Source organism: Mytilus galloprovincialis, chromosome 4 (genome assembly GCF_965363235.1).
Source record: "Mytilus galloprovincialis chromosome 4, xbMytGall1.hap1.1, whole genome shotgun sequence".
Taxonomy (NCBI): domain Eukaryota; kingdom Metazoa; phylum Mollusca; class Bivalvia; order Mytilida; family Mytilidae; genus Mytilus; species Mytilus galloprovincialis.
This window is the reverse complement of record NC_134841.1, coordinates 75335714-75343170: the sequence shown is the minus strand read 5'-3', so window position 1 is coordinate 75343170 and position 7457 is coordinate 75335714.

Below are 7457 nucleotides of genomic sequence, written 5' to 3'. Positions count from 1 at the left end.
CATTGCTTCTAAAATAAAAGGTTTAAATGAAGGTGACTAAGCCACAAGGGAGAAGCATTTGTCTTTCTTTGTGATTAAACTTTCAAGAATTAGATTTTTCTCTCTCAATAGTACTTCTGTATTTAAATCAAATGATAACACAGCCTGAGTAATTTTTTTGTCTTATTTCAGTTCCAGACATATCATTACTTTTTAACCTGAGATGGCAAACTAGAGGTTTTAAAAAGTCCTGAATAACTGGTAAGCATTTTGCTTTATTAGGCAAGCTCTAAATTGTTTATTTATGGTATTTGTGCAATTGAAATTACAGTCGGTATGTTAAAAATATGCAAATATGAAAACTGTTGCTATGGTCTTGGTATTAAATGAAAAGGCTTAGTTACAGATCGTTTCGACTCAATATTTCGAGTTAAATCTTGCGGCAACTGTTTCTCACGTAACACTGCAAACTATATTTAGCTCTATTTTGATCTGTCGTTATTTAATGACGCCATAATACATGTGATGTCACAATGTTTCCTTTAAAACCTCATGTGGATTTCTCACTAATAAAAGGTTTTCACTGAAATACATGTTAAAAACATTTTTTCTCAAATAGAATTATGTGAAAGGACAAGTTTTGAAAATTTGCACTGTATTGCACTCTAATTTTATGATAAGGATGACTTTCCAAGTAGTTAAGAGTGCTTTCCACAGTTTTAAATACCAGATTTCCACTAGTAAGAATAATTATTTTGGTGTTGGTTTTTTTTATAAAATCTTCATTTTTGCATAATTTCTCTGTCAAAATGCACTTTAAGGCACAAGAAAATTTTATAGAATGCTTTAACAGGGTCTGTGTATTGTAATTAAAGGTTATAATCAGAAGTTTTGTCCTTGTTTTGACTAGTGAAGGTATTCTGGAAGAAATTAATTATACAAACACATTGTATTCAAAATAAATGAATATAGCGACGAAAGTGTCATTGCCGTATAGTGCTAAAACAACTTTATTTTTTTTCAGAAATGGATAAAAACACACAGATTTATTCAGAATGTTATACCGATGAAGATCACATAAAAATATTTGGAAAAATCAGAAGTATGAATTTCAATATGGGTCAGGATCCCTAATAGACCTTGAGATGAGGAACTCAGATGACGTAATTAAAAAAAATATTAGTCCGCCATACAATTGTGGATGCTGTGATTTTAAAAATGGACATTAATGAACGATAAGAACTGTTTTATAGAGCTGGTGTGATGAGAAAAGAAAGATGTAGATTTGACCTGAAATAAATTATTAGAAAGGACAATTTTTTTATTGAATTTTATGATCAGAATTTTGGGATTATTTCATGAGGAGAGTGACATTTTTCACCATCTTCCGGGGTCCATCAATTTGCGAAAAAAGTAATCTCACTTGCCACCCCGAAAATTTAACCAGACATGTATAAATGTATCAGCTTCGATATGAGCCATCATACATGTTCAAGTAAACGATATGGACTGAGCAACGGAGGAAAACGTTACCATTACGGCCTATGGAGAATTAATTGTAAATGTATACCCAATTAGAAGCTTAATTCCAGAAGTTTTCAGGCTGATTTATGGATGATTTCACCTTGTACACCACCGAAAATGATGGTTAGTAGTTTTTTATTTATACCTAGTTATTATAAATGGTTTAAGATAAATATTATTGATAAAGATCAGCAAAAACTCAATGAAACTTTGCTTTTAAAATGCATTACTGGCACGGGGCTGAACACTTTTTTTAGGCACAATCATAACTTTGTTTACTTCCGAGAGATCCGAAAGGAATTTGTTTACTATATTGAAAAAGGCAAGAAACAACTTTTAAATATTATTTAATTGTAAGTAAACATGACACAATATAGTCTTTGTTATGTAATTATCACTTCGGTCTACAGGAATACCTGATAATCAAGGGAGATAACACACTTCATACGAGTAAAGTGAGATACATCATCGCATGTGCTTTTATCCAATGATTTGACCCCTGGTCAGTAGATATCATATGCAAAAAAACAGAAAAAACATGTACATGTTTTAAGAAAATCATGAACTAATATTTTTAATGCACTTGAGCAAAACAATAGATATTGTCATTTCTCAGTGAAAAAGGGGGAGGGTCAAACCTTTTTGAAAACAATATTTCTGCACCTATTCAACTATTAAGCTAGTTAGCTACTACCCATTGCTTCTAAAATAAAAGGTTTAAATGAAGGTGACTAAGCCACAAGGGAGAAGCATTTGTCTTTCTTTGTGATTAAACTTTCAAGAATTAGATTTTTCTCTCTCAATAGTACTTCTGTATTTAAATCAAATGATAACACAGCCTGAGTAATTTTTTTGTCTTATTTCAGTTCCAGACATATCATTACTTTTTAACCTGAGATGGCAAACTAGAGGTTTTAAAAAGTCCTGAATAACTGGTAAGCATTTTGCTTTATTAGGCAAGCTCTAAATTGTTTATTTATGGTATTTATGCAATTGAAATTACAGTCGGTATGTTAAAAATATGCAAATATGAAAACTGTTGCTATGGTCTTGGTATTAAATGAAAAGGCTTAGTTACAGATCGTTTCGACTCAATATTTCGAGTTAAATCTTGCGGCAACTGTTTCTCACGTAACACTGCAAACTATATTTAGCTCTATTTTGATCTGTCGTTATTTAATGACGCCATAATACATGTGATGTCACAATGTTTCCTTTAAAACCTCATGTGGATTTCTCACTAATAAAAGGTTTTCACTGAAATACATGTTAAAAACATTTTTTCTCAAATAGAATTATGTGAAAGGACAAGTTTTGAAAATTTGCACTGTATTGCACTCTAATTTTATGATAAGGATGACTTTCCAAGTAGTTAAGAGTGCTTTCCACAGTTTTAAATACCAGATTTCCACTAGTAAGAATAATTATTTTGGTGTTGGTTTTTTTTATAAAATCTTCATTTTTGCATAATTTCTCTGTCAAAATGCACTTTAAGGCACAAGAAAATTTTATAGAATGCTTTAACAGGGTCTGTGTATTGTAATTAAAGGTTATAATCAGAAGTTTTGTCCTTGTTTTGACTAGTGAAGGTATTCTGGAAGAAATTAATTATACAAACACATTGTATTCAAAATAAATGAATATAGCGACGAAAGTGTCATTGCCGTATAGTGCTAAAACAACTTTATTTTTTTTCAGAAATGGATAAAAACACACAGATTTATTCAGAATGTTATACCGATGAAGATCACATAAAAATATTTGGAAAAATCAGAAGTATGAATTTCAATATATATTGGGTCAGGATCCCTAATAGACCTTGAGATGAGGAACTCAGATGACGTAATTAAAAAAAATATTAGTCCGCCATACAATTGTGGATGCTGTGATTTTAAAAATGGACATTAATGAACGATAAGAACTGTTTTATAGAGCTGGTGTGATGAGAAAAGAAAGATGTAGATTTGACCTGAAATAAATTATTAGAAAGGACAATTTTTTTATTGAATTTTATGATCAGAATTTTGGGATTATTTCATGAGGAGAGTGACATTTTTCACCATCTTCCGGGGTCCATCAATTTGCGAAAAAAGTAATCTCACTTGCCACCCCGAAAATTTAACCAGACATGTATAAATGTATCAGCTTCGATATGAGCCATCATACATGTTCAAGTAAACGATATGGACTGAGCAACGGAGGAAAACGTTACCATTACGGCCTATGGAGAATTAATTGTAAATGTATACCCAATTAGAAGCTTAATTCCAGAAGTTTTCAGGCTGATTTATGGATGATTTCACCTTGTACACCACCGAAAATGATGGTTAGTAGTTTTTTATTTATACCTAGTTATTATAAATGGTTTAAGATAAATATTATTGATAAAGATCAGCAAAAACTCAATGAAACTTTGCTTTTAAAATGCATTACTGGCACGGGGCTGAACACTTTTTTTAGGCACAATCATAACTTTGTTTACTTCCGAGAGATCCGAAAGGAATTTGTTTACTATATTGAAAAAGGCAAGAAACAACTTTTAAATATTATTTAATTGTAAGTAAACATGACACAATATAGTCTTTGTTATGTAATTATCACTTCGGTCTACAGGAATACCTGATAATCAAGGGAGATAACACACTTCATACGAGTAAAGTGAGATACATCATCGCATGTGCTTTTATCCAATGATTTGACCCCTGGTCAGTAGATATCATATGCAAAAAAACAGAAAAAACATGTACATGTTTTAAGAAAATCATGAACTAATATTTTTAATGCACTTGAGCAAAACAATAGATATTGTCATTTCTCAGTGAAAAAGGGGGAGGGTCAAACCTTTTTGAAAACAATATTTCTGCACCTATTCAACTATTAAGCTAGTTAGCTACTACCCATTGCTTCTAAAATAAAAGGTTTAAATGAAGGTGACTAAGCCACAAGGGAGAAGCATTTGTCTTTCTTTGTGATTAAACTTTCAAGAATTAGATTTTTCTCTCTCAATAGTACTTCTGTATTTAAATCAAATGATAACACAGCCTGAGTAATTTTTTTGTCTTATTTCAGTTCCAGACATATCATTACTTTTTAACCTGAGATGGCAAACTAGAGGTTTTAAAAAGTCCTGAATAACTGGTAAGCATTTTGCTTTATTAGGCAAGCTCTAAATTGTTTATTTATGGTATTTATGCAATTGAAATTACAGTCGGTATGTTAAAAATATGCAAATATGAAAACTGTTGCTATGGTCTTGGTATTAAATGAAAAGGCTTAGTTACAGATCGTTTCGACTCAATATTTCGAGTTAAATCTTGCGGCAACTGTTTCTCACGTAACACTGCAAACTATATTTAGCTCTATTTTGATCTGTCGTTATTTAATGACGCCATAATACATGTGATGTCACAATGTTTCCTTTAAAACCTCATGTGGATTTCTCACTAATAAAAGGTTTTCACTGAAATACATGTTAAAAACATTTTTTCTCAAATAGAATTATGTGAAAGGACAAGTTTTGAAAATTTGCACTGTATTGCACTCTAATTTTATGATAAGGATGACTTTCCAAGTAGTTAAGAGTGCTTTCCACAGTTTTAAATACCAGATTTCCACTAGTAAGAATAATTATTTTGGTGTTGGTTTTTTTTATAAAATCTTCATTTTTGCATAATTTCTCTGTCAAAATGCACTTTAAGGCACAAGAAAATTTTATAGAATGCTTTAACAGGGTCTGTGTATTGTAATTAAAGGTTATAATCAGAAGTTTTGTCCTTGTTTTGACTAGTGAAGGTATTCTGGAAGAAATTAATTATACAAACACATTGTATTCAAAATAAATGAATATAGCGACGAAAGTGTCATTGCCGTATAGTGCTAAAACAACTTTATTTTTTTTCAGAAATGGATAAAAACACACAGATTTATTCAGAATGTTATACCGATGAAGATCACATAAAAATATTTGGAAAAATCAGAAGTATGAATTTCAATATGGGTCAGGATCCCTAATAGACCTTGAGATGAGGAACTCAGATGACGTAATTAAAAAAAATATTAGTCCGCCATACAATTGTGGATGCTGTGATTTTAAAAATGGACATTAATGAACGATAAGAACTGTTTTATAGAGCTGGTGTGATGAGAAAAGAAAGATGTAGATTTGACCTGAAATAAATTATTAGAAAGGACAATTTTTTTATTGAATTTTATGATCAGAATTTTGGGATTATTTCATGAGGAGAGTGACATTTTTCACCATCTTCCGGGGTCCATCAATTTGCGAAAAAAGTAATCTCACTTGCCACCCCGAAAATTTAACCAGACATGTATAAATGTATCAGCTTCGATATGAGCCATCATACATGTTCAAGTAAACGATATGGACTGAGCAACGGAGGAAAACGTTACCATTACGGCCTATGGAGAATTAATTGTAAATGTATACCCAATTAGAAGCTTAATTCCAGAAGTTTTCAGGCTGATTTATGGATGATTTCACCTTGTACACCACCGAAAATGATGGTTAGTAGTTTTTTATTTATACCTAGTTATTATAAATGGTTTAAGATAAATATTATTGATAAAGATCAGCAAAAACTCAATGAAACTTTGCTTTTAAAATGCATTACTGGCACGGGGCTGAACACTTTTTTTAGGCACAATCATAACTTTGTTTACTTCCGAGAGATCCGAAAGGAATTTGTTTACTATATTGAAAAAGGCAAGAAACAACTTTTAAATATTATTTAATTGTAAGTAAACATGACACAATATAGTCTTTGTTATGTAATTATCACTTCGGTCTACAGGAATACCTGATAATCAAGGGAGATAACACACTTCATACGAGTAAAGTGAGATACATCATCGCATGTGCTTTTATCCAATGATTTGACCCCTGGTCAGTAGATATCATATGCAAAAAAACAGAAAAAACATGTACATGTTTTAAGAAAATCATGAACTAATATTTTTAATGCACTTGAGCAAAACAATAGATATTGTCATTTCTCAGTGAAAAAGGGGGAGGGTCAAACCTTTTTGAAAACAATATTTCTGCACCTATTCAACTATTAAGCTAGTTAGCTACTACCCATTGCTTCTAAAATAAAAGGTTTAAATGAAGGTGACTAAGCCACAAGGGAGAAGCATTTGTCTTTCTTTGTGATTAAACTTTCAAGAATTAGATTTTTCTCTCTCAATAGTACTTCTGTATTTAAATCAAATGATAACACAGCCTGAGTAATTTTTTTGTCTTATTTCAGTTCCAGACATATCATTACTTTTTAACCTGAGATGGCAAACTAGAGGTTTTAAAAAGTCCTGAATAACTGGTAAGCATTTTGCTTTATTAGGCAAGCTCTAAATTGTTTATTTATGGTATTTATGCAATTGAAATTACAGTCGGTATGTTAAAAATATGCAAATATGAAAACTGTTGCTATGGTCTTGGTATTAAATGAAAAGGCTTAGTTACAGATCGTTTCGACTCAATATTTCGAGTTAAATCTTGCGGCAACTGTTTCTCACGTAACACTGCAAACTATATTTAGCTCTATTTTGATCTGTCGTTATTTAATGACGCCATAATACATGTGATGTCACAATGTTTCCTTTAAAACCTCATGTGGATTTCTCACTAATAAAAGGTTTTCACTGAAATACATGTTAAAAACATTTTTTCTCAAATAGAATTATGTGAAAGGACAAGTTTTGAAAATTTGCACTGTATTGCACTCTAATTTTATGATAAGGATGACTTTCCAAGTAGTTAAGAGTGCTTTCCACAGTTTTAAATACCAGATTTCCACTAGTAAGAATAATTATTTTGGTGTTGGTTTTTTTTATAAAATCTTCATTTTTGCATAATTTCTCTGTCAAAATGCACTTTAAGGCACAAGAAAATTTTATAGAATGCTTTAACAGGGTCTGTGTATTGTAATTAAAGGTTA